The sequence below is a fragment of the Vicugna pacos genome, chromosome 2 (genome assembly GCF_048564905.1).
Source record: "Vicugna pacos chromosome 2, VicPac4, whole genome shotgun sequence".
Classification (NCBI taxonomy): Eukaryota; Metazoa; Chordata; class Mammalia; order Artiodactyla; family Camelidae; genus Vicugna; species Vicugna pacos.
Window position 1 is genome coordinate 47,801,327 of NC_132988.1, and position 27,927 is coordinate 47,829,253.

Sequence of the window (27,927 nt, forward strand, 5' to 3'; positions counted from 1 at the left end):
ACCAGACAGAATGGCAATCATTCAAAAGTCTAGAAATGATAAATGCTGGAGAACAGGGAACTCTCCTACATTGTTGGTGGGAAGGTAGTTTGGTGTGGAAAACAGTATGGAGATTCCTTAAAAAACTAAAAATAGACTCACTTGTATGATCCAAAAATCCCACTCCTGGGCATATATCTGTCAAAAACTCTAATTCAAAAAGATACATGCACCCCAGTGTTCACAGAAGCACTATTTACAGTAGCCAAGACATGGAAACAACCTAAATGTCCTTCAACAGATGATTGGATAAAGAAGATGTGTGTGTGTGTGTGTTTATATTTATATATATAATGTGTATATATGTAATGGAGTTCGAATATATGTAATGGCATATTTATACAATGGAATACTACTCAGCCATAAAAAGAATAAAATAATGCCATTTGCAGCAACATGGATGGACCCGGAGACCATCACTCCAAGTGAAGTAAGCCAGAGAGAGAAAAAAAAATACCATATGATATCACCTATAGGTGGAATCTAAAAAAAGAAAGACACAAATGAACTTATTTACGAAACAGAAACAGACTCAGACATAGAGAACAAACTTACGGTTACCAGGAGGGAAAGTGGGGGCAGTAGGAAGGAATAATTTGGGAGTTTGAGATTTGCAGATACTAACTACTATGTATAAAATAGATAAACAAGTTTCTACTGTATAGCACAGGGAACTATATTCAATATCTTATAGTAACCTAGAATGAAAAAGAATATGATAAGGAATATATGTGTGTATATGTATGACTGAAACAACATGCTGTACACCAGAGATGGACACAACATTGTAAACTGACTATACTTCAGTTAATAAAAAATTACATCCTGATTATTTCAAGATAGTCAAATACAGTCCTATTTGTAAGCCCTGGAGGGCTCTTCAACATAATTAATTTACCCCCCCAGAGTCTTCAGTTAAGGAAATTGAGAGCTCAAATCATTCAAGGTCATGATCAGTTGGTGGCAGAGACAGCCACTAGAACCTGATTCTCAGTTCAGAATTATTTCTGTTGCTCTCGTTTATTTAATTTAATATTTTCCTAGAAATAGTATTCAGATATATAAGAAATATTGCAAAGCACTTGGAAATGTGTGGCAACAAAATGTTAACAGGGCCAGTCACAGCCTCATTAGCTGTATCCTCTGATTGCTTTAAAAATATAGTCTGGCTTTCGTGGCTATACCTACAGATTTAACATTGAATTATTGAATTATTGCCTTGTACCAGGCCCTGTTCTAGGTATTTTACATGCATTTTTTCATTTCATATTTACAGTATCCCTAAAAGTTGCCTTATTATTATTATCATCCTCGTTTTACAAATGGAAACACTGAGGCACAGAGAGCATGAGTAACTTGCGTAAGATTATTTATTAATTGTGCATAATGGGCTGCAAACTCACTCAGTATATTTCCAGGCTGATGCACCCAACCGCTATGATACACTGTCCCTCTAAGGGCTTCAAACACAAATGCCACTCATATTCTTCCACAGAAGTGGAAACTGAGGCATACTTACATTTGAATGATTTATTATTGCTACTCAGTCAATGAGCTGCCAATAGCTATCCCAAAATACCTTTGCCCCAAATGAAGATTTTTCCAAAATCACAAATGTGCTATATTCTGCATTTGAAGAGGATTGCTGGTGACACTTGTGGTGAAACAGGATTTTACCGACAGTTACATTGATTCGTCTTATTATTTCTTTTTGCCAATGTGAATTAGCCGGACTGCTGTCTGTAGTTTATGTCGTATCATCTCTGATGATGGAATTGCTTTTTGTCCTTATGCAGAAGCAAATCACTTGAATCTGCTAGAGACCAAATATGTATAACTAATTAACACTCCCCTTTTAAAAATAGAAAATAACACTGAACTCTGCATTTATGATTCATTTAATCATTAACATTAAATTGATAACAATGTCAGTATCACTACCACTATAAAAGAATTTTTATAAAGGTCATTAAGACTAGAAATAACAAAGTCAATAACTAAGCAGATAATAGAAAATTGAATCTTTGGCCAAGAGTATGAAGTAGAAACTACATTATCAGTTGGGGCTGACCTGACAACAGAATAAATTTTGAGCTGATGACTTAAGCCCAGAATGTTTCAGACACCTCTGGAAAGATGAACTGTTGTGTATTGTATTTGCTGAATAATGCATGACACCACAGTGACCCTTTGTTAAATTTAAGGCAAACAGGAAACGATACTTATAAAGTTGGAAGAACTGGGCTGCATTTCAGCAGGTTGTGCTTCTCTCTGCCTCCTTCTCGGCTCTGTGTTGGCTCACAGATGAGGAATACCTCAAGATGAGAAGAGGCGTAGGGCCTCCTGAGACTCGCTGGGGTCTTGAAGGTGCACCTTGAGCTAGGTTTGACACTAACACATAACTTTTCCTGGCAATCTGGGGAATGAGAATAGTCACTAACAACTTGGAGTGACTACTTATACAAAAACCGCTGGTGTCTCTAATAAAATTCCCCCTGCTGTTTTGGGGGACAGCCTACATAGCAGGTAATTACAGATATGAGGCCAGAATGTAAGTCAGCCAAGACCTTATCTCAATAGCATGTCTTGCTGGAAAAATGAGGTGTAAGAGTCAAGCCCAGGAAGAGTGCAAGGCTGAGCAAGTTTCTGGAAAAAAAAGAGTTGAAGAGAGAGAGGAACAGGAGTGGAGAATGCCAAATATAACCTCCTTCTTTGGTCTAGACACTACTAAAATTCCAGAATCTTCTATCCCGTGTTCATCATAAATTCAATAGGGAATCTTATGTGCAATTCTCAACATGTAGGGTAGTGCCACACTTTGTTGAGAGGTTTACTGTTGAAGAGCATCAAAATGTGAGTTTGTTCTCCACGGCAACGGCCAGGGATACACCCTGACACTAGCATTAAGCCGTTCACTAAATTTGAATGAGCAGTGGTTTCTAGTTGGCAGGAACTGTTTCTCAAGGGACAGCTGATAAAGAAGATAGCAGTAAAAAGCTCTGTGAGGAAGAGGAAGACAAAGGCCAATGGTTCCTTATGTTGAAAGGGTGACATGCGTTATATCAGAGGTCTTACCAAGAGGGTCTCTGGAACATGGAGGAAAATTACTGCCAGAATAAAAGCTCTATATTTTAGTTTTAGAAAGGAAAATAAAGATTGAGATAGAAAAAGTGAATGAAAACTCTGAATGAGAAGCAGTTTTATTTAAAATGAAATGAAAAACACTTTTTTATTTGAAAATGAAATTGAAAAAATCTGAGGTTGATATATGTCACCTTTGGGTTTGAACAGCGGAAATATTCTGCTGCACATCTTGACAATTCTTGACTTATGAATGGCACGTATATCAATATATTTGTTGTCATGGGAACTATCTTCCCGGGCTTCTGTGGGAGCTGCTCTCCCTCCGGCCCCCACCTTTGGTGTTTACTGTAGCTGAGGACTCAAAGAGCTTGGGTTGTATTAGTCAACATTTGGATAACCCAGGTTTTCAACTGCAGGACTTTAAGTAGAATTTTTTTGATTTTTCTGAGAACCTGAACTATGGATTAGTGAAAAAAATGTGTTTTAACTCCAATCAACTGATTTACAAATGCATTTCGGAACACATTGTGTTTCTGATCTGAGTATTTGTAAAACTCTCTTCTCTGTGTTTATGAAAGACAGGTAATATGTCGTTCTCCATCAAGTTCAGAAGTTTTGGGGACAGAGACGCTGTGTCTTTTTGGGCCTCTGGAGGGTAATTTAAAAGCACAAGGCTTGTTTTCCTTACTCTTGGCTCAGGCCTAAGGAATTATGTTTCTCACTCCTGGCATTTGACTTAATATCTCCCTTTGGATCAATTGACAAAATTTCATATTTATGGATTTTCTTAAAGTAAAATTTCCAACTACTTATAATTTAATGAAGAGATTCATTGTTTTAATTTTTTAAAAATTCCCAGAGAAAGTTCCAAAAGCTCTCTTGGCCATTCAGATCTCCCTAGACACTTCTTAACCTGTCACTACTCCCCAGCTCTGCTGGGGCCAGCGCTGACTTCCCCATGGTGCTCCCAGGAATGGGAAGCAACTCTGCGGGCATCCTGATGGTGAGACGGCATATTCCCTGGTGTCAGTAACTTCAGTTTGTTTCCTGGTGTCCTTCCATTTTTTTTAGATTTAGCAAGTTTATGTCTTTGTTCTGGCCTTCCTTTTAATTATTAGCTAGTTAATACCAGGTATTTTATCATCCAGTGGCTAGTAGATGAAGAGAAGGAGGTGGCGTCAGCCTCTGGCCAGCTTTCAGGCAGCATCAAGAAGTCCATATTCAGCCTCAACCATTATTACCTTGTTTAATGTCTCAAGTGGGAGTAAAGATTAAACACAGATTATGTGTGTCAGCCTGTAGAACAGGGGCCTAAAACAGAAAATAAGTCCTTGTTCCTTATATTCCATAAGATGCTGTAAAATTTCTAAAGCAGAGGACTAGTGCCATTTCCCTGATTATTTATACAAGCTCACCTACTAGGATGCATGAAGGATAGATGGGCCATTTCGGGTATTTAGAAAATAAATTCCAGTTTATGCTTGAAACATGCTTCCTGGACAACTACACATGGTACACAAAGGGCTGTTGTCATGAGAACCATTGTCCTGGGCTACTATAAAAAGCTGTTCTTCCTCTGGTTTTCTGCCTTCAGAGTTCTCAGTAACTTAAGATTCAAATAAACCTGGGACTTAAAACTCAACTCTCAGACTGTAGTTGATAAGAATTTCTATGATGCACAGAACCTAACCACAGATATTACAAAGCTCTATCTGCCAATCTCCAAGTAGTTGTATCCACAGATTTAGCCATAAGAATTGGGCCTGGTTTGGTGGTTCCAGGGCAAGTGATGATTCATATCGTTGCTAATGTTTCTGATTCAAGGATGTCGAAAACAGATAATTTGTTATTATGCTTAGGGCTTGGTTTATGAAGTAAAACTAGGAGAAACAAAAGGAATAGAAGAACTAAAGTAGAAGCTAGTGTGGGAAGAGACTATGGCGAAAACACAAGCGGGGCAATTTATAAAGATATACAGCAAACAAGGTGTGGTGAGGTCTTGGAACATTTAAGTCAAAAGAAAAGTTATCTCAAACTCCAATAAATAAGAAAAAAAGGGAATAAGAGGAAGTGTACTGAAAAGGACAAACCATGGAGATCTGTCCTCAGGAAATGACTAAATGAACCAAGGCCATCTGGTCTTAAAAGAAGCTCGTTGGGTAGAAGGGGTTTGTGGGGACGTCAGCAATATTCATATAGCCTCACAAATTGAATATTTTCACTGTATCTGTTTTATTATAGTACATGAAAAAATACAGCATCAGTTCATGCTTAGTAGTCATTTCTGCACTCTTCATGGAGTTTTGTAGCATAGACTTGGATGCAGGGTAACAAACTCCTTTACCTTATTAAAGATTCAAGAATCTGGCTACAAGCCAAATTATCATCTTCTCACATTTATTAAATATTATTGTACTGTGTATTATATAGAGTGATAAAACTAGACATGGGTCTTAAAACTTGGGAGTTTAAAATTTGAGTTAGAATATTAAAGCATTCCAAGGTCTGTTGAAAATATCGAGTAAGCAAATACATACCCCCCAACACACAAAATGCATTCCTGCAACAAAGACTTAAAAGAGGGTTTTTTCCCACTAAGAGAATATTAGAGAAAAATAATTTTGAACTGACCTAAATCCTGATTTTATTAGCTGAAAATTTTAGAAGCTCTTATTAAAAGAATAGATGAGTATTCCAACAAGAGGATAGGTGACAGCATAAAACCCTAAATACAAAAGTGGTGAATGAGATGAGTGATGGAAATAAAGGGTGACAATACTTTATTCATTCATTTTCTCATTCACTCATTCATTCAGAAATTATTAAGTGCTGCAGGGGATTGTTTTATTTTGTTTTTAGAGATGGCTGCAGCAATATTTCCTACTTTACAGGCTCTTTTGCAATATAATCTTGCTATTTATCCATCAAGAGGTGGAGTTTGTTTCTCTTCCCCTTGAATCTTGGTTGGCCTGTGGCAGTTTTGTTCAACAATATTGACAAAAGTGATGCTGTGTAACTTGTGAGGCTGAGCTTTAAAATATCTTCAGTTGCTATTATTTACAACAGCCAAGACATGGAAGTAACCTAAATGTCCATCAACAGATGACTGCATAAAGATGTAGTAAATATACTTACAATAGAATATTACTCAGCCATAAAAAATGAAATATTGCCATTTGCAGCAACATGAATGGGCCTAGAGATTATCATACTAAATGAAGAAAGTCAGGCAGAGAAAGACAAATACTACATATCACTTATATGTGGAATCTAAAAAACTTATACAAATGAACTTATTTACAAAACAGAAATAGACTCACAGGCATAGAAGGCAAACTCATGGTTACCAAAGGGGAAAGGGGGTGGGAGAAATTAGGAATTTTGGGATTAACAGCTACACACTACTATATATAAAACAGATAACGAGGATTTACTGTATAGAATGTGGAACTATATTTGATATCTTATAATAACCTATAATAGAAAAGAATCTAAAACTGCACATCTGAAACTTAACAGAATATTGCAAATCAACTACAGCTTAATAAATACAATAAAAAAAACTTCATCAGCTACTTTTGTTGCTTGGAACCCAGCCACCATGTTGTGAGGAAGCTCAGGTAGCCCCATAGAGACGCCCATGTGAAGGAGAACCAAGTGCTCGGGCTGAAAGCACCAGTGGAGTTCCTGGTTGTAGGCTGATGGTCATGTGAAAGAAGCCATTTGGTATCTTCCACTTGCCTTTGTGCCCAAGACAACATTACATGAAGCAGAAGAATTATCCAATGAAACCACAGAATAAAGAGAAATTATGAATCTTTGTTGCTTTAAGCTACTGAGACTGGGAAAGTTTTGCCATGCAGCAGTATATAACTGCAAGTGTTTACTATGTGCCTGTCACTGGGCTAGTTGAAAAAAAACCAACACATTCCCTTTTAAGAAGCAAAGAGAATTAATAGTCTAGTGGGAGATACCTACATATTAACTGTACATATAGTATATGGGGATAAATTCAATAGCAGCATATTCATGTGCAGAGAGAACACAGTGATCGAGGTGATGAACACATTCTGGGTAATGAGGAAAGACTTCTAAGAGAAGGTAGCATTTAACCATGGTATATAAATAAGGCATTTTAAATTGAAGGAATTCTATGCACAAGTGCATGGAGGTGTGAGGCAGTATATGTATATCACTTTGGACACATTTAATGGCCAATAACAGAAAATTTGAATCAAACTAAGTTAAGCTAAAAATGGAAGACCTTGGTTCATACACATGAACAGCCTGGGGTAGACCTGGCTCCTGGTTCGGCTGTACAGTCTCAGATGAGGTCATCAGTACCCAGTTCTTTTCTCTCCATCATTTACTTTGCTTTTTTTTTCTGTGTTGGCTTTATTCTTAGGGTTATCCCATCTGGTCTCTAGATGGCTGCCAGTAGAACCAGCGGTTATGTAATTTCTGGGTTTGTGCATAATAGGAAAGCTTGAGAGTTTCTTTCCCAGGATTCCAGAAAAACTAAATCTTATCATGATCCCTGGGTTTGACTGGGTAGTGCCCATTCCTGGGACAATAACTATGGCCTAATTGTGAGCACTTAGCCTGGGAAAGGGAGAGGGGGTAGCTGCCCAGAGACAACTTAGGATATGATTTCCAGAACCATTACAGGATATTTGGAAGTTTAAGCTACTTAATGTTTCTAGAGAGTGAAGTGGCTTAGGGGTAAAAAAAAGAAAAAAAAAGAAAAAAGAAAAAAGACTGGAAGTAAGGCTAGAGAATTAGGCATAGAAAGACCATCCAGGGCTTTATATATCTGACTAAGGAACTTAGTCCTTAATTTGTAGGTGGTATGAAGCCATTGAAAGAGCAGAGACATAACCTGCTTTCTAAAAGCCTGTCTTGACATCAGAGAAAAAGGTTTGGAATTAGAAAGGCTGCAGTCAGGGGGCCCAGATGAGACACAGTTCAAATGACAGAGCCAACAGATTCTTGGGAAGTAGAGTCAACTGGGCGTGAGAATTGCTTGGATGAGTGGAGGTGAAGGAAGCCTCCACAAGTGTGAACTGCACTGCAGTTCTGTCAGCTCTGGGCTTCCTGTTGTGTTAGAGAAGGTACTGGGAGGGCAGATGCTCAGGTGAATTAGTAGTACAAGCTACAGTCTCTGTTGTTTCAGTGGCAGACTGAAATTGACTTTCATCTTCTGCCTCTTCCACCTCTGGTGCTAGATTTTTGTAATCCTTGGCTAACACTTAAGCTGGTTGAGGCTGCTTTCCTGGTTGGATCAAGGAACCTGAATGCTTGGTTACTTTGCCCTTGTGAGAGGCTGTGATGGCCCCAACTGCCAGTTAACTGTTATCACCAAGCATGGAAACACTACAGTATACTATGAGACTCCAAGTTGAAGACACAGTCTTCTTTATCTCTATTTTGTACCAACTGTAAGACCTCAAGGGAATCAGATTTGAATATTCCTGTCAGTAGAGTATCTTCTTTGCCAGTTGGTCCACTGACATAAGGAACTATAGTTTCTAGTTCAGTGGAATACTTACACTATTTCCTGGTGGAAGAATTCCCTAATATCACCACCCCTTTCAGAATTCAGACCTCACATCCAACAGAGCCTTAGACTACAGGGTATAAGAGCATAAGTTTTTTGTTTTTTTTTTAACTAAGTTATAATCAGTTTGCAAAGTTGTGTCAATTTCCAGTGTAGAGCACAATTTTTCAGTTATACATGAACATACATAGATTTATTGTCCCATTCTTTTTCACTGTGAGCTACCACAAGATCTTGTATATATTTCCCTGTGCTATACAGTATAATCTTGTTTATCTATTCTACATATGCCTGTCAGTATCTACAAATTTCAAACTCCCAGTCTGTCCCTTCCCACACTCCTCCCCCCGGCAACCACAAGTTTGTATTCTAGGTCTATGAGTCTATTTGTTTTGTATTTATGGTCATTTGTCTCCTTCCTTCCACCCTCCCTTCCTCCCTTCCTCCCTCCCTCCCTCCCTTCCTTCCTCTTTAGATTCCACATATGAGCAATCTCATATGGTATTTTTCTTTCTTTTTCTGGCTTACTTTGCTTAGAATGACATTCTCCAGGGACATTCCTGTTGCTAAAAATGGCGTTATGTTGTCATTTTTATGGCTGAATAGTATTCCATTGTATAAATATACCACTTCTTCTTTATCCAGTCATCTGTTGGTGGACATTTAGGCTGTTTCCATGTCTTGGCTATTGTAAATAGTGCTGCTATGAACATTGGGGTGCAGGTGTCTTTTTGAAGTAGGGTTCCTTCTGGATATATGCCCAGGAGTGGAATTCCTGGGTCCTATGGTAAGTCTATTCCTAGTCTTTTGAGAAATCTCCAAACTGTTTTCCACAGTGGCTGCACCAAACTGCATTCTCACCAGCAGTGTAGGAGGGTTCCCTTTTCTCCACAGCCTCTCCAGTAAGAGCATAACTTTTGCAAGCACATTATTGGCAGTGATGGTGAGGGATCAATCCTACTGTTACTTCTTGGTGAGAGTAATCCACTGCACAGGAGTGTCTATATACCCCTACTCAGGCCACTTCTCCCTCCATAAAAAGGGGGCAATAAAGTATACTGATCAAAGCTCTGCCAAACAGCATTTCCCTTTCTTATTGTCCATGAGTGGAGCTGCAGAGAAGTGCAGGCCTTTTTGTCTCACATCAATATATTGAACTGACTGTGAACAGGCCCAATATGTATATATGTATGTGTGTGTACATATATATGTATATGTGTATGTATATATACACATACATATATATATAATGTAAATATGTGTGTGCATTTATAGAGAGAGAGAAAGAGAGAGACAGGCAGGCAGACAGAGAGAGAGGAGATATTTTCAGGGATTGGTTCACACAACTGTGGGGGCAAGTCTGAAATCTGTAGGGCAGGTTGGCAGGCTGAAAATTCTGGCAGGAGTTGATGCTGCAGTCTTCCATATGTTGTTGTATGAAGGCCGTGCAGAGGTGGAATACCTTCCTTTACCAGGGAACTCAGTCTTTTCTCTTAAGGCCTTCAACAGATTGGATAAGACCCATCTACATTATGGAGGGTAATCTGCTTTACTCAAAGTCTACTGATTTACATGTTAATTTCATCTAAAAAATACTCTCACAGCAACATGTAGATCAGTGTGTGACCAGCAACAGAGCACCACAGCCTAGCCAAGTTGACACATAAAATTAACGATCACAATTGTCTTTTCATTTTCTTGATGGTGATATTAATTTTCAAGTAAGTTATCATTGAGGGCAACTGGAGCTTATGCCCACTGGGGAACTTTTGGAGACTGTGAAACATAGTACTTACAACTTATCCCACTTAAAGGCTGAGGGAGTGCTCACCGATTCTCATCAGCCACTAGTTGAGGGTTGCTCTTGGGAGGCACCTGGTACTTCTGGCCTTCCTCAGCCTCTGGTGGCCATTAAGACAGCTCTCAAGCACAAACTTGCAGTGCTGACAATTAGAAGTCAGGTCTACGGGCACAGAAATGGAAAAGAATAAGGTGTAAGGCACTGAGAGCATCTGTTTTACTTATCAGATGTTGTCACTTTTTGTTAGTGACAGGGTTGCAAGGTGCAAAGGCTTGTCCTTTATCTCAGAGTGCATAAGGACATGTCTCAACATATGCCATATCATTGGCTCCCTAAATATCTTCAAAATATGTGGTTCAATGGATGGACTTAGAGATCGTCATTCTAAGTGAAGTAATCCAGAAAGAGAAAGAAAAATACCATATGATATCACTCATATGTGGAATCTAAAAAAAAAAAAAGAAAAAAGAAAGAAAGAAAAAAAGAGGACACTAATGAACTCATCTATAAAACAGACTCACAGACATAGTAAACAATCTGTGGTTACTGGGGGAAAGGAGGTGCGAAGGGATATGTTTGGGAGTTTGAGATTTGCAAATGTTAGCCACTATATGTAAAAATAGATAAAAAAATTTCTTCTGTATAGCACAGGGAACTATATTCAATAGCTTATAATAACCTTTAATTAAAAAGATTATGAAAATGAATATACGTATGTATATGCATGACTGGGACATTATGCTGTACCAGAAATTGATACATTACACTATTCAGAATCAGAATCCCTGAATCTCTGTAACTTTTATCTCCGACTTTCTGTACGGATGGTCTTAATATGCAATCAACTACTTACTACTTCCCATTCATCATAATGTCATCAATATAGCAGACCAGCATAACATTCTGCAGAATGTCGATACGATCCACTTCCCCACGTACTACACTTTGACAGAGAACAGGAGAAATGATGCAGCCCTGGGATAAGGCAGTGAATGTGTACTGCTGATCTTTCCACATAAACGTGCATTGCTTTGCTCCTTGTTACTGATGAAAAAAACACGTTCCCCAGATTAATAGCTACGTACCAAGCACCACCACTTGATCAACAAGTGGTGATCAGTTCCAGTAAAGATGTCACATTTCATATAGAAATACAATTGTGGCTCTTGTTTGGTAATGTCCTGGCCATCAGCCATCAGCTACAATGATGTTAACTAGACAGGATATGAGGACCATCATACTCGTGTCCTTTACATTGTGATTACAGCATTAACCTTGCATTTTCATATGGAGTGTGGTATTGCTTCTGATTTGTTATTGTGGCTGGGTAGGGGTGGTGTCAAAACCTTATTCTTGGCCTTTCAAATAATAATGACTCATTGCACAATTCAGGGAACCACCTGAATGTTTATTAGCTGCTGAATATATCCACCCCAATTATACCCTCAGGGACAAGGGAAATAACAACAGAATGGGTCAGTGGACCAATTGTGAGATAATGTTTGGTCAAGATTCATCTGATTTCAAAAGCCCTGCTCTAACTAGGGTAGCAGGGATAAGGGCATTTCATGCCTCCCTGTATTTTTGTTAATCTAGAAGCACATCTAATAATCCTTGAAAGGTCAGAGTGCTCCTCCTTCTTTAGTGCACAATTTCCCCTGGTAAATAGGCACAGGTTTTTTGGTAATGAATTGGTGAGATGTTTACCGAGTATGTTTATTACAGCAGTATGTATGATAAACATCCCTTAAGGAGATATTCAAGGACCTTTCTTTTTTTTTGAGGAGGGGGGTAATTAGGTTCATTTATTTATTTTAACGGAGGTACTGAAGATTGAGCCCAGGACCTCATGCATGCTAAGCACGTGCTCTACCACTGAGCTATACTCTCGCCTCTTTAAGGATCTTTCTTAAGGATGGCCTTTCTCCCTCTCAGTGATTGGCTCTTTGAGAACAGGATCTGACTATAAAGCTCGTTGAATAGTTGTGATTTTCCACTATGGAGGCTGACATCAGCTCTTTGCTCATTAGCCCTTGATTTCTGTCTGTAGTCAGATGACCATCTGTGTCACTCCTAGAAACACCATGGTCAAGGTACCTTGATTGCTGTTTTGGATTTGATGCCCATTATGGTAAACACTTTTACCTTGCCTCTGACTTTTAAATGCTACAACTTGGTCTCTGATTTTTTGGAATTCTGCCATCCCCATTGGCACAATGGAAATTAATTCCACCACCGTGTCAATTCCTACTATTTATCCTGGCTTATAGAGAAGAGGAAGCACTGAAATTCTCAAAGATATAACAGAATCTTATTTAAAAAAAGTTTATTCTTTATTGTCTTAGAAATGGGTGTATCCTCTGGGCCCTCCTGCAAAACACAGCTAGGGTAAGTTTTCTTTCCCTTTTTCAGGAGCCTTCCAAATCCTTTTTCAATACTCTGCCAAGGCAGTTCCATTATCTTTACCTTTATAGGCCATAATTGTGACTAAGCTTCAGGAAGACATCCTAGCTCTGTGTCAGGACTCGGTTCTGGTGTTCCCGCCAAGACACTAAATCCTGAGTCATGGAAGAGTATGTCATTGTCAATAAATCTCCCCTATTTAGGTTTATATCCCCATCTTAACCCTCAAAATCCACTCCCACACATATCCTTCCAATTCTTGCCAATACATATAAGCTAGTATTATGTGTTTTTTGTAAAAAAGCTATTTTCTTTTGGAGCAGGGATTGCATTTCCCTACTCAGTGAATACTGGGTCATGCCCATTGTGACTGGTTTGTGCATTATATCGGGGGTGGGTATGGTGGGTCCTGAGGAGGCAACATCATCTTTCTAGGCATCTGCTCAGGTGAGGTCTCTACAAGGTCTTCAGGTGAGGGACATTCTACTCCTCTCGCAGGGGGAGGGAGCTGCTTCAGCCAATCTGGTGACTCCAGGAGAACTTGGGAGTTCAATCTTCTTAAATGAGTCTACCCAAATGTCTCCATATCAGGACTCAGGACTTCACTACTTTTCTATTACGGCTGTATCTTCAGCTTAGGAGAGCTCTCAACATTGTACACCCCACCTCTTCATAAGTTTAGCTCTTTGGCCTGACTTGCAGCAGAGGCCATCCTCTGATTATGGGAGTGAAGGTCTGTTTGAACCCTTCTGTGGAAGATTTATGATATTCACAGTGGGCACTGAGTTGACAGCTGACATGACGCTGGTATTTTATTTCTACTCCATATTCTATTCAAATTTCTCAAGGTTTTTAAGACATTTAACAAAAGCCATTCAATTTCATAATCCTTGTAATTACCATCGCCCCGTATCACTCAGTGCAATGCTTTTCCTTTCATTTTATCATACTGTGGGGTCTTAGTAACTGAATGCTGCATCATGTTGGGTCTTATCACCATCCTGCTTATCATCAGTAATTACATAATTAGTGTCATCTAAATGGAGACAGTCCAGCCAAAGAATCTCATTTGGACGGTTTGCTTTCCAGGACCATTCCTGGCACCAAATGCCTTTGGGTTTCCCTAAAAGCAGTGGCTGAGATAAAAATCTTGGGTACAGGCAGTTAATTTGGGAAGTGATCCTACAAAGCCTGAGTAGCCAAGTAAGAAGAATGAGATGGTACAGAGGAAGAGACATGGCAAGGTGCTTTATTCAGGTCAGTGCTCTGGGCAACAAGGGACTTTTGAGAAGAACAAAGAATGCCTCTAGGAATTAGCCATCTGAAGGGTGGAAGACAAGCGTTTATCTACTGACTTCCCCATTGTGGACTGCCCTTGCTTAATAGGGCAAGCCAGCTCCTATGGCTTTATAGGAGGCCCTGAGGGCAGAACACAGAAGACATGCCACAGCAGGCACTTGGGGTGGGAGTTCAGAAGCAGGAGCTGAGTTAGAATTATTCACAATAATTACAGCTCTTGTTGAGATGGGAAGGCGAAGATGGAAGGACTTAGGAAGGATGTCTAGGCTAACGACACAGATGTGAAAATTATGCAGAGGTGATACTGAAAACATAAGAGCAAATGAGATCATCAAAGAGGTGGAGAACACAAAAGAACTAACCTGTTTTTAAGAGGATGGGGCAAGAGGACTAGGGAAAGAAGACAGAAGTGATCTGATCTAAAAATTAAAAAGTGTTTCCTTAACTCTTTATTCTCTACTTGAAGAATATTATATAATTTTATAATTGCCTTAAAAAAAGGAATTGATCTGAGATGTATGAGAATCAGGAAGGCATGGTAGCATGGAAAACAAAAGAGGAGGAATTTCTCAAAGGAGAAGTTGGTCAGCATCTTCAAATACCAGAGACAAATCCAATACAATATGTTCTCAAAAATATTCACTGTGTTTATCAATACGCAGGTCGTTTCAACCACTGTGTTTGTAAGTTTCAGTAAGGTGGTAAGGGCAGAAGCCAGGGCACGGCGGGTTAGTGAATCAGATGAGAGGGAGCAGAAACACTGACTGTGCTTCCCTGAGACGTGAAGTGGAGGTGCCACGTTCAGGATGAACAAGAAGGGAGGAGATTCCTTTTCAGGTGGGTATTCAGAAGCTGGGAATTAGTCACCTCGCAGATTTTGCTTCTTTCTTAAAGATTAATTTGACTAGTTACTCTAATCTTTGTTGAGGAGTTAGTTCTTGAGCCTGTTAATGGGAGGTTCAGCTGCTTTAGGAAATGCCATCCTTTTACTGATCTCACCACTTCCTCTTACAGAAGGACAGACTTGGGTTACAACTCGGTTGTGTTCTACTCTAACCACCAGGATTCAAGTGAGGGCCAGGGGTGTTGTCCGGAGCCTGGAAACAGGAGGAAAAAGTGATTAAAATAAACACAAAGCTTGTTTACATATTCACAGGAAACTTCCCACGACCTATTAAAATGGAAACAAAGAGATCAGATTCAAGAAAGGGAGGCAAAAGTTGAATTTCTCTTACTCCATGGAGGCCAATTTTCTTTACAGTAAAAAGCCCTGCGAAAGGAAATTAGCCAAATGCACTACTGTTTTCTCTGGCTGCCAGCTTTTCAGCATCCGGTCACATTGCTGCGCTGATTTTCCCCCTTATTACAGGCAGGCGGGAGCTTGAAATTCCCCGCTGAAGCAGAGGGCATCCGGGCAGATGCGTATCGTGGGCAATTGCAGTGTGACTCACACGGGGAGGCTGGGGATCTTGGGAGTTGAACTGAGGACAAAAGGGGAGGGATTTCCCTTCCCTGGACTGGTCTCCGGGTCTCTTTACACACCCCGTTCGTCACGTAAGCTTACTGCTTGGCTACAGAGTGCCTCGCGGAGAGAGATTATGAGGCCGTAGGGAAAGTTAGTGCTTGTTGCTTTTTTCCTTTTCTAACTTCTTTGACTTTGTGCTTTACTGTGCTCTTCCTGTTGTTTTTTCCCTGAAGCTCCCCAACCTTAGTTGTGAGCTTATAAGAAATTTTATAGGTAAGATTGGTGATGATGATGCCACTACTTATAATATAAGGAGTAATTATTACCGAGGAGTCCCAAGAAATATGTGGATCTTAATCTTCAGAATACTCGTTAGGAGCCAGCAGGAGATACTTGGATTCAGACTGACATCCAATTACAGGAAAAGCTGGGGAGGCGGCTTCCCCCTTCCTTCCCTCCTTTCCCTTTTCCTCTCCGTTCTCCCTTTTGCTCCTCCCTTTCTTTTCCATTCTTCCTCTTCTTAACACTACCAGGTCTGCCCTGATCACCAGCTTTTCTCACAGGGCTATTATGAGATTATGCAACGCATAGGAAACTATTTTAAATTTCATAAAATCCGATGGCATTGTTTTGTGATTATGATGCTCACTCTTGTGCTCTTTTGGAATGAAGATCAAAGATGGTATCACTGATGGAAACACAGCACTGACAGGTGAATATTTCTTTCTTTTACCCTGCACGTGAAACCGAAGGAGAAAAAGTAGTGGATATTGATTGTTAACCAGTTGTTGATGGCAGCGGTCATACTTCTGCCCCAGTTCTACCTGTTATCAGGCCTTGTATGTGTGTGTGTGTGTGTGTGTGTCTAGATCTACATTTATATTTCTATCTATCACAGATTTTTATGATTCTTAGTCATAAATTACATTGGGTTCCTCAAACTGTTTACTGATTCGCTGAGGCCACCACCACCACTTGAAGAGTAACTGTGACCTTCCTTTTTGGTCTCATCTTTCTTTTCTAACAATTCTCAGTGCACTTACAAAAAGATCAGCTCCTGCCCTGCTTCTGACAGAACGAATGGGCTGGTCTGTTTCTCTCGAGTTCAGAACTCCTGGAGCATCTCTGGAGCTTCCCTCAGTTTCTGAGATCATAGCTACTTTTCCTTTATTTCTGAACATTCAATGAGGAAGGCATTAATCCTTCAGCACATGATACAATATACTTTTAGGATACTAGGTGCCATCAAGTACCAGATTCAAAGCTGATTAGTTAATACACAAGAGGGCTTCTGGAAGATGCTAAGACTGTTCACGTGGACACATGGGCCATCCACAGCAGCTCACATCTCAGGACCATGTGGAACTCTGGCACATACTTGTCAGGTGAACACTGTTGGCCTGTTATTCTTGTGAGATATTCTATTATCTCGTATGGCTGAGATGCTTGCTTCTTGCTTCCAGGACATTATCTGGGGATTTTTTTTTTTTTTTTGGTTGGGGAGAGGGAGGCAATTAGGCTTGTTTGTTTGTGTATTTATTAACCGAGGCACCGGGGATTGAACCCAGCATCTCATGCATGCTAAGAACGCACTCTACCACTGAGCTACACCCTTCCCCAAGGGACATTACTGAGTTGGCTAAATCTTTAAATGGGCAGAGAAGATAAAAATGAAGCAGAACCTTCTTCTGACGAGCACTCTTGGCCTCCTCTAGGTAGTTCTATCTTCCCTAGGTTGACAGGGTGGGATTTTCTTCTGCCAGATCCCCATTTATTCTCTCTCCCACCCCCACAAGAGCATAATAACACACCAAAACCATCACATTCCAGGTGCTCAGTCTTAGCTGAAGTCTGCAGGACGTACAGTCTTTGGGGGGACCAAGCACGACAAGAGGCTGTTGGCACTTCAGTGGGGACAATGCCTATAGATGGAAATGGAAAAGAAGGTCTGCATGATCTCTGGGGCTTTGCAGACTTGTGATTGTGCAATAACAAGATTACTCCTCCCAACTGCACCCCTCCCTGCAGGACCCACTGTCCCTGCAGGTACTGCTAGATGGCCCAGGTATAGCAAAGAAACTGATTTGTTAACCATGGACAGCACTCTGCTCCCTAACACATGTGCTTCTGGTTTGGTAATCTCACTGGCTGCTGAATTTTCTCAGTGGAATCACTTTTCTTTGGATGGAAATTAAAAAACTCCTTTGGGACAGAAGAGTTGCTTCTTGTTTGATGTCAGAGAGGAAAAAGGACTCCCTCTCCCTCAAGTGGAGCAAGACCATGACACATACCCTGGGACTCTATCGCCCCCTCCCAGACCTACAAGTCAGCTTGAGGTTTTATTGTTCATCACTTCGTCCTCAGTGTTGTATAGATCACAATATCACCTTGACAGAAGCCCCGAAGGCGTTTAAAGTTACAAATGGTAGATGATTTTATCAAGCTGGAACCTAACCATGGCCCTCTTGGCTATACAGCAGAATTTTGTTCAAGGGGTTTTAGTTTTATTGCTGAAGTGATGTTGCATGAAGATTATCAACTTTTAAGTAATACTCCATTCATCTTTTAAATTTAGCTCAAGACCAGTGGATGTTCAAAATGAGGCATAGAGCTAAAGTCTTTATTTCTAGGAGAGTGGCTACAGATGCTAATTGAAATTTATGGAGAAAGACAATGGCCCGTGGCAAACTAAGCAGAGCATTTGGAAGGCCACTGGTATTCTGGGAGGATGCGTCCTAATTAAGCTGTACAACTCCCTCTGCTACTCTCAAGACCCAGTGGTGTTGTTTATGACAAAAAACTTACCATTTGTTATAGTGTTCATTTTCCTCCAAGTTTTTGGGTTTTTATTTCTGCTAGCAAATTTTGAAAATTGTCCAATTCATTGGACAGCTCTTCCCCTAAGGGGATCATAAACTGGAATTAAAAATTAACTTTTGCTTCTGAGCACTAGAAGTATAGGATTTTTTTTCCTTTTGTGGACATATGACAGAAGAATCTGCTGTAATTTGCTTTTTGGGCACTTGCCCAGATTATGCTCAGAGATACACCAAGAATTGTTAGCAAGGGAAGGAGGAATGGCAAACACAGGCTCTGTGTTGTCATTTCAAAGCTTCAAGGGAACCCTATTAATATAGGAGAAACTTAACTCTTATAGAACTCACCCCATCCTAGGTGCCATTCTTAATTTCTCTTATTCTTGCTCTCTCTCTTGTCCCACATTTTTTCCTACTTCATTAGCACTGGCATATTCCTTTGAATCTGCTAAAGGTCATATTTTATAGATGATTGTCTGGATTTAGGAAATACCGACTTACTGATGACTAAGGATGTTGTCTGATCAGAAATGGTCAGTGATTCTCAAGAAGCTAACGTGAAACGTTTGAAGTGTTCATGATTCTGTTTTCATGGAGAGGGCAAGAATGAAGGAGACAGCATGGTGAGTGGAAGAATATGCAGCCAACTTCCCAGGAGTTCCTATGGTGGAGGGAAGGTGAGTAAGTGATTTGTTCCTAGGATTTCTATTGTCACAGACCAGTTGTACTGCAGTCAAATCTTTCCTTACTTTGTGCAATCGCATATTTTTCATTCCCTTTCTTCTGCTCAAGCATAGGTTGCCTATTGATGAAAAGACACTGATTAATACATTAGGAGACCAATAGTGACTTTTCTGAATTGTAGAAGTCTGGCTTAAGACCAATGATGTGCTGGAGAAGGGGAGATCAAGATGGCAGAGTAAGAGGACATGGAACTCAACTCCCCCAACAGACACATCAAAACTACATCTGTGGACCAGAAGAAGGATGATGACTGAGATTCCTGAAACACTACCCTGTTACCTCAACACGAACCAGTTAGAGGAGGATTACACACCCTGCCACCCTCCACATAAATTTTGCCTATAAAATGCCTCCCTCAAGCCTATCAAGGGAATGTTTTGAGCACTGGCTCCCTTGGACTCCTTGTCTGGCCCCTTACAAAAAAAAAAAAACTACATGTGGAATAATTCTCAGAGAAAACCAACTGGCAAATGGGAGACGGACTCCTGTACAACCAAGTCTGTAAGAAAGATACTCACATAATTGGGTAGGATGGGAAGAAAAGCTTCAGACTGGGAACTGTGTCCCTGGGAGGGAGATTGAGAGAAAAAGGGAGATTGCAGGGGTGGACACTTACCCTGGGGAGTGAGTGGCCAAGTCACAAGCTGGGGGTCCCAGTCTTGGGGCCCTGTGGGTAGGGGTCAAGCCCCTTTGGCTGCTTGGAGAACCACTGGGACAGACAGAAAGGCTGGAGAAGCCTAGACTCTACTTGAGGAGAGCATGGTGCTGGCGTGCCCCAGGCAGGGTGGAGAGAGGTCTGCCCCAGCTGCTGCCACCTTGCTGCACTGCCCATCCAAGCAGAGTGAATGCCCCGGCACTGCTCACTCCACCCACAGCTTGGCACTGGAGCTAGGGCAGCCAGGACCTGGAAAAGGATTTGATCTATGGATGCTGAGGCAGCCTGGGGCCCTGGGGTCTAACCCAGGTGGAGTGGTGGTGGCCATAATTGGTGTTTACTCAAGAGGCTTCCCAGAAGCAGCCCAGAGCTCTGACAGCAGTGCAGGTGCCAGAATTCCCAGGACAGCCTTGCTGCGTGCCCCAGCCCAGCCTGAGTGAACACTGCTGCCCCACTCAACCCTAGCCACAGGCCAGCACTAGACCTGAGGTGGCCACAGCAGGGGAAAGATGTGACCATGGGCAGCACCTGAGTGGAGCCACAGATGCCTACAGAGGCAGAGCACTGAACTTCTGTAAGCACACAGGCCCCACTTGCTTCAGCCTCCCCTCCTTTGGGGCAAAGGCCCTTAGAGCAGGGAGAAGGGAACACAGCCAGCTGAGCCTGACCCTCAGGGCCACAGATCTAGTGATGTGGGAGCAGATCCTGCCCCAGACAAGGTGGTGATGACCACTGAGCAGAGAGGAAGTCCCACCTTACACACTGTGCAGGCTCTAGTTCCTCCATTACCAGCCACATCCCCCACCAGGGCGATAGCTGCCAGCACACCCTGAGGAAAGACATGACTGGCATCCACATCAAATTCAGCTTTCCCAGCAAAGGCACTGGGCATACACAGTCTACATAAGGATGTCCCCATGTAAGAACACCCTCTCAAGACCACAGTAAGAACAGGGAACTGTTTCACCTAAATTCATAGAGACAGAGAAAGTTACGTAAAATGAAAGGCAGAGGACCTACTCTCAATTGAAAGAGTAAGAGAAAACTGAAAAAACAAATAATGAAACAGAAATAAACAATTTACCAAAGAATTCAAGATATTGGTAATAAAAATGCCACCTGAATTAGAGGAGAGAATTGATCTAAACACAGATCATTTTAACAAGGAACTAGACAATATAAAGAAGACCCAGTCAAAAACAGATAATTCAATATGTGAGACAAAAATACTCTAGAAGCAATGAATAGCAAAATAAATGACACAGAACAACACATAAGCTTCTGCCAGCTGGTATGAGGTGGCTTCAGGATACCACGGAATATATGTGAAGTGCTTAGAGAGTGGCTTGGAACATGGTAAATTCTAAACTAATGTATCTTTTAATCAATTATTAATATTACTATTGTGATTATTATTGTTCTCCGTCTTACTTTTCCTCTTCTTTTATGAATGTATGCATGCATCCAGTGGTGTGCTGGGAAACTTTTTAAAAAGTCTTGATTTGTGTCATTTACCAATTTCCATGTAAGTATTCAAACAATGGGTAATTTCAAGCTACCAATGAGTTAACACTTGGATTGTGAAATTCCTAAATATTTAACAATCTGCCCTCTCAAGCTGGTACAAAACTGCTCCAGCATACAAACGTTTCAAGAGTTAATTTCTAAGGATGTCTGTATTGACTTCAGAATTTTGTTCACAAACATCGAAAGGACAAGTTGTAATTTTTAGATTCTGTATAAGAGATCTTTTTCTCTTTTGAGTAAAAACCTATGAATAAGCGTTTTCTATTTCCTTTTCCCAACTCTTCTCTCTATTTGAATAATTTTACCTCTCAGTTTACAATAAAATTTTTAGAACAAAATCTTATCTTACATGACTCATTTGACATTTCCTAGAAAGCCGTATTAATTCAGAGTCTTGGACTTAGAATTTCTGTTAGTTAGAAACGACTATTGTTCTGGCTCTTAGTAGTTACTAGCTTTGTAATTTTGGACAAGGCACTAATCAGGGATAGTAAGAAATATCTCAGAGGACAACTATGAGTATGTGAAAGGATGTTACAAACTACGCATGTTTAAACACATGGCATGTTCTTACTGTCTCAAGAATCAATATTGCAGCTAATTCCATAGGCAGTTGTGTAATGGGGTGGTGGGTGGACAGATGATACGGATTTTTGGTGTCACAGAGTTTGAATGAGGAAAGAGATACTAGGCTTAGGACAGTTTGGAGAGAAGCTGAGGCTAGAGAAAATAGTTTGGATAGATAGAAAAGACTGGAGACGGCATCTTAGGTAGAAAAAGTGTATAAATAAAATAACAGAAGGGGAAATCAAATCAGTAGTATTCAGGGGGAACAGTCATTCAATACATACTCCCTGGTCACCATATGCCAGACACTGTGCTTGGTGCTAGAGCTATGAAGCAATGAGACAGAATTCCTACATTCATAGGCTCTGAAATCAAGTAAAAGAGAAGAAGCACTAGATTGGGGAAGATGGTTTGGGAAAAGTGCAAATTCAGTTTTGTTGGGTAAATTGACATAACTTGGTAGAAGAATGTGAATTTGTAGTTATCAGATACATAAAAGAAGTCACTGGGGAACTGCATGTGAGTGACAATTAAAGTGGTATTTTGCAACAATTAATTTAGTTGAGAAATGTAGAAGAGATGAGGAGGTTGGAGACAGGGAGAGAGAAGAGGATATTGAAATAATTTAGAAATAAAGAGAGCTGGAATTGAGACTGGTAACATTTACTCCCTGTTGTATATGAAGAAGAAAAAAGGAGGAGTCAGAGGCTTAGAAAAATGGTTAGCAAATTTTTCCATACAAAGCCAGATAGTGAATAATTTTAACTTTGCAGGTCATGCCGTCTCTGTTTCAACTACTCGGTTCTGCCCCTGTAGTGTGAAAGCAGCCACAGACAGTACAGAACTAAACGAGCACAGCTGGGTGGCGGCCTGGCCCACCAACTGCAGTTATCCAACCCCTGGCCTAGAGTACCCAGAAAATGACAGTGGTCATTGTTTAGGGCAGAGGGTTATAACTTAACTTTTGGCTATGCCTGATTTAGGCGATGAAGAGGAAATCCAAGTGGAAATATGGAAATTTAGGATTGGATTTTTGGAGAAGAGATCAAGGTTGGATTTCGATTTGAGTTATTCACTGTTAAAGTAAGAAAGATGATGCCTTTTTAGGATCAAACCAGGAACACAAAAGACAGAAGCAACCTGAAGCAAAGAATCAATTAAGTAGGTGATGAAGGAGCTAAGGAGACAAGTAGGGGGCAACCCAGAGATTAGGAATAGCATGTGGCTAGGATTCTAAGCCATGCTAGGATGGGGGGCTGTTCCTGGAGGGACTGGATGAAGTGTATAGTTACAATGACTGTCCCCAGTGAATGACATTCCCTTGTGTCCAGGCCCTTTGCAATATATTATTGCTGCTCTTCTCATCAAGAAGTAAAGTCTATTTTTCTATCCCGTTGAGTAAGGGTTGGCCTTGTAACTTGCTTTAACCAATAGAATGTGGTGGATGTGACATTGTGTGAATTCTGGAACCCACAGGTCTTAAAAGGCCTTGAAATTCCAGTCTTGCCCTCTTGAAACCTTTAGACCACCATGCTGTGAAAAAGACCAGTCTAGTCTGCTGAGAGGTGAGAGGTCACATGGAGGAGAACCCTGTGAACAAGCAAAACAAATTGGGAGACCTGTGGGTGAAGCCCTGCTGAACTGTCCTGGTCCAGTCAAGACGTCAGAGATGGCCTCCAAGGCAGAGGGAGGCGGGGAGAGCAATCCTCTGGCTTCTTCCAGCCTGCATTCTCTTGTCTTCCTCAGCACCTATGCCAGGGCCTCCTTTCTTCCTCCAGGGCCTCCAGTTAGTCTAACTCAGCGAAGCCAGCTGATAGGGGTCCCCCCTGAAACACGATGTGCCAAACGGCGTAGAACTGGGGAAACAAGTCGAGGATCAAAGGAAATTAAGCAAAGGAAAGCAAGCATGAAGTGGGGGAGGAAAGCAGAGGGTTTAGCCCTGTTGCAAGCATGGAGAAGAAAGAGGAACTGGTAAAGAAGCAGAGATGGACCCACCAGGTAGGTTGGAGAAGCAATAATATAATGTTGGCCTTAATTAAAAAATGAGAGGGTTATAAGGAAGAAGGAGAGGTCTGATAAATGGTGTAAAATAATGCAGAGACTTCAAAGACGGTGACAGATGAAAGAGACAATTTTACTTGGTGGACATGCAGTAATTAGGGACCCATGAGTGGCCTGTAAACACTGACTAATTTTTCCTTCCCAACTCATGGTTTGAAAATCCTCAAAGGTTTGTAAAAGTGTCATGGGGACTCATCATTAAAAATGGTAATGACATCTATTTTGGCTTCTAGTGTGTTTAAAAAATTCTTTATTTGGTAAGTTTATAAAGATTATTGTATGTAATATGTCTCCATTAAAAAAAACCTTGCAGAGATGCATAAAAAATTAAGCCAATAATCTCTAACTTCTGTTTTAAAAATATCTAAATGATGATATGATTATTTTTTATTTCAAAACTGAACACTTTGAGAGTCTTATAGAATGTACTGAGTGGCCATGTACACCCGTCATTGGATATAAGATCACTACATTTGTGGTTTGGTCACCCAGTTGAATACCTCTTGCCATTGTGCTGATTTTGATTACTATAGAGCTAATTTTTTTTTTAATTCTCAAGTACCTTTTAAGTTTAATATATATCCATGATGGGACTTTTGATAAAGACAAAAATGAAACTGACCACTTAAGTTAAATATGAATTAATTAAGAGTATAAAAATGATAATAATGCTCTAATTTGCTTCAAGACATCCTGCCTAAAAGTCTGGTTTCATTGATTTAATCACATTTTAAATATAGCACACCAAAATCTCTCTGGTACTTCTGAAAAAAAAAAAAAAAAGCAGAGCAACAAATATATCTCATTTAGCTTTTTTACTTATTATAAATAAAGATAACCCATATCTTTAATGCAACATTTTCAAAGAAGTGTTGCTTTAGATAATTTTGTCTTATTATTTAAAAACAAAATTTAAGGGGTGAGGGTATAGCTCAGGGGCAGAGTGTGTGCTTAGCACGCACGAGATCCTGGGTTCAATCCTCAGTACTGCCATTAAAAGTAAAGAAAGAAACCTAATTACCTCTTCCCCCGTAAAATGTAAATACTGTATGATACCATTTATAGAAAATTATAAAAAGTCAAATCTAAACTAAAATGACAGAAAGTAAATCAGTGGTTTCCTAGGACCAGAGTTGGGGACAGAGAACAGCAAAGGAGCATGAGGGAACTTTAGGGATGATGGAAATATCTGTATCTTGATGGTGGAGGGAAGTTACACTGTTAAATTCAAGGAACTATCATTACAAAGAGTGCATTACATTACATTGAATATAAATTAAATATAATTAAAAAACCATCTATGACTTCATAAAATAACTTATTATTTTTTTAATGTTCAGTTAGATAATTCCAAATATTAGGTCACAAAAGCAGACCTTTGTCTATAAGGGCCAGGACTGGGGTGAGTCAAGTAAGGGAACCAGGGCACAGAGTGAAGGCAGCACTCGCCGCCAGGTTTCTGAAAGGGCCAGCCCTGAACTCGTATGTCCCTAAATTTTCCCTTCTTAAATTTTGTGTCCTGAGTGCCTCACTCTTATTTTTTTTTAATGTTTCCATATTATTTATTTTTTTTCGGGGGGGAGGGATTTAGACATATTTATTTTTTAACAGGTACTGGGGGGATTGAACCCAGGAACCTTTTGCATGCCAAGCATGCGCTCTACCACTAAGCTATACCCTCCCCAACTCATCCTTTTAGAGGACTTCATAGAAGTTAAAATTTCATTCTGTCTTTTAATATACATTTGTTACCTAAACCAAATGTTATAAAATATGTTGCCATTAAATTTTGTTTGTTGTCAAATATATTTTAAAAAATATTGGTGCAAGTTGTTGGGTTTCTGGAGTGTGAGGATTGAGGCCTTTCACTTCTGGAAAACTCTTAGCCACCATCTCATGAAATACTGCTCCCCACCCCACCCCTACCCCACCCCTATTTTCTCCTGAAACACTGAATGGGCATGTGTTAGAACTTTCTTTTCTTTCTTTTTTTTTGGGGGGGACCCTCTTTTTTTTTTAATTGAAGTATAGTCATTTACAATGTTGTGTCAGTTTCTGGTGTACAGCACAACAGTTCAGTCATCTACAGACATACATATATCTGTTCTTCATGCTCTGTTATCTCTCATTCATTTTCTTCATCCCTTTGTCTCTTTGTCCTGCATTCTGAACAAAAGCTTGAGTTCTCTCTTCAGTTGTTTTTAACCCGTGGTTTATCCCGTCCATTGAGTTTCTAATTTTCAAGATGATTATTATTTTTATTTCTTCAAGTTCTATTTGTTTATTGAATCTGCCTGTAATGTTGACATCCTCTAGTATTTCTTTTAAAAAGTTAAAGAGACAGTCTTTCCATTTTAAACATTGATAATAAATCTCACCAAAACGGCAAGAATTCGGTCTTGCTCATTGATGTGTCCAATCCCAGGCACCAAGGATAATCTGGCACAAAGGATACAGTTGATAAACATTTGTTTACAAATTTATTATTTGCAATCTTTGCAGGCCAGATTCTGTTTGTTTGTTTTTTTTTATTGTTTTGGCTGATTCTTGCTAATGACAACTTGTTTTCTTGGGTGTTGTGTGATTTTTTCCCCCTTCTTACTGTGAGCTCACATTTCTTGGAAACTTATTTGGGAAAACTGTGTCCTGGATCTAAGGTGTTTTCCTTTGGAAAGTTTCTATATTTGCTCTTCCCAGATGCTTCAGAGGCATTCACAATCATAAGCCACTTTAGCTTGGGGTTTTTACAGCTTATATGGGTAGAATGCATGAGCCCCAAATCTACATGAAGACCACCTAATGATTAAGAGTTCTCATGGGAGAACTTTCTGTTTTCTTCACACAGGACAAAGGCAGGATTTTATTTTTTTTTTATTTATTTTTTTTTCTTCTTTTCTTTTTTTTTTTTTAAATTGAAGTCTAGTTGATTTACAATGTGTTAGTTTCTGGTGTATAGCATATTGATTCAGATATAGATATAGACATAGATAATTTTTCATTATAGGTTATTATAAGCTATTGAATATAGTTCCCTGCAGGATTTCTTACTACTTCTCCTGAAGGTTGAAATGGAGGCTTAAGAAAATTCAGGTTATACAGCTAGAAAAGGAAAGAGGAAGAGTACATAGATTTGTAGAACTTTGAAGCCCATGCTTTTCTCCTACACCAAATGCCTTCAAACGACTTGTACTGTGTTGATATAGGAACCTGACTTAAACCAGCTCTCAAGGGGGTGAACAAATTAGAGCCTGCAGGAGGTCATTTTCATGTCCAGCCACCAGCGTGGCGTCAGAAATGGCACTGAGCAGAAGTCTGCAGAAGCTTTCTGGTTCTTTGTGGCTATTGCCTCTGTGAATTTACCATGAAGGGTCTGGTGGCAGCCTTCACCTGGAGTTGGAGTTGTTATGCTGGTCAGCAAAGCAGGCAGTCAGGGAGGGAGCTGGGCACGGATCACGGAGAGCAGGACAGACTGGAACTTCTTTGTCTATCCTTCCCTGACTTGAGCAGCCACGATCTTCTGAGCATAACGGCTGCTGCTTTCCTTGGCCTCCCAAATCGCACGCAAACGTCTCCGGGGCACTAACCCAGGACTACACAGGGAAGAAGATTCCGGGAAGTGTGGTTCCAGCTTATCTAAACAGACACAGTCTACAACCACCAAAGGAGGGGAAACACTTGGCAGCCTACTTATGCTGGTCACATCTTTCTCCATATCTGAGGAGAGGAACTGCAGGACTTAAGACTCTTCGCAAGTGATCACTAGCTGCCTTACCTTCTCACCACAAAACTTACCATCCGGAGAGTGGCTGTGGGAGTTGTATACTTTGTGCATCTAGTGTTATACGTGTATTTTTTTTCCTGAGGTATCGGTTTCAGAAGCAAAAATATGTGCTAGTTTTTGATCCATAA

At 40.2% G+C, this 27,927-nt stretch overlaps 2 long non-coding RNA genes across 4 annotated transcripts in view; one reads left to right on the plus strand and one right to left on the minus strand.

The window, feature by feature from the left end:
* Positions 1-1,391: 1,391 nt before the first annotated feature.
* Positions 1,392-27,927, minus strand: part of LOC140686192 (uncharacterized) — a 79,010-nt gene continuing 52,474 nt past the window's right edge. For both annotated transcript variants that reach the window (XR_012059816.1, XR_012059815.1), the window contains exons 4-5: positions 10,477-10,643; positions 1,392-1,855 (exon numbers count right to left, since the gene is read on the minus strand). This is a non-coding gene — a long non-coding RNA (uncharacterized lncRNA). The remainder of the gene's footprint in view (positions 1,856-10,476; positions 10,644-27,927) is intronic.
* On the plus strand, positions 15,753-21,681 carry LOC140686199 (uncharacterized). Of its 2 annotated transcripts, none has more exons than XR_012059841.1 (3): positions 15,753-16,360; positions 18,889-19,141; positions 19,262-21,681. It is a non-coding gene; the product is annotated as an uncharacterized lncRNA (long non-coding RNA). The 2 variants fall into 2 exon arrangements; XR_012059842.1 differs by having other exon boundaries at positions 19,330-21,681.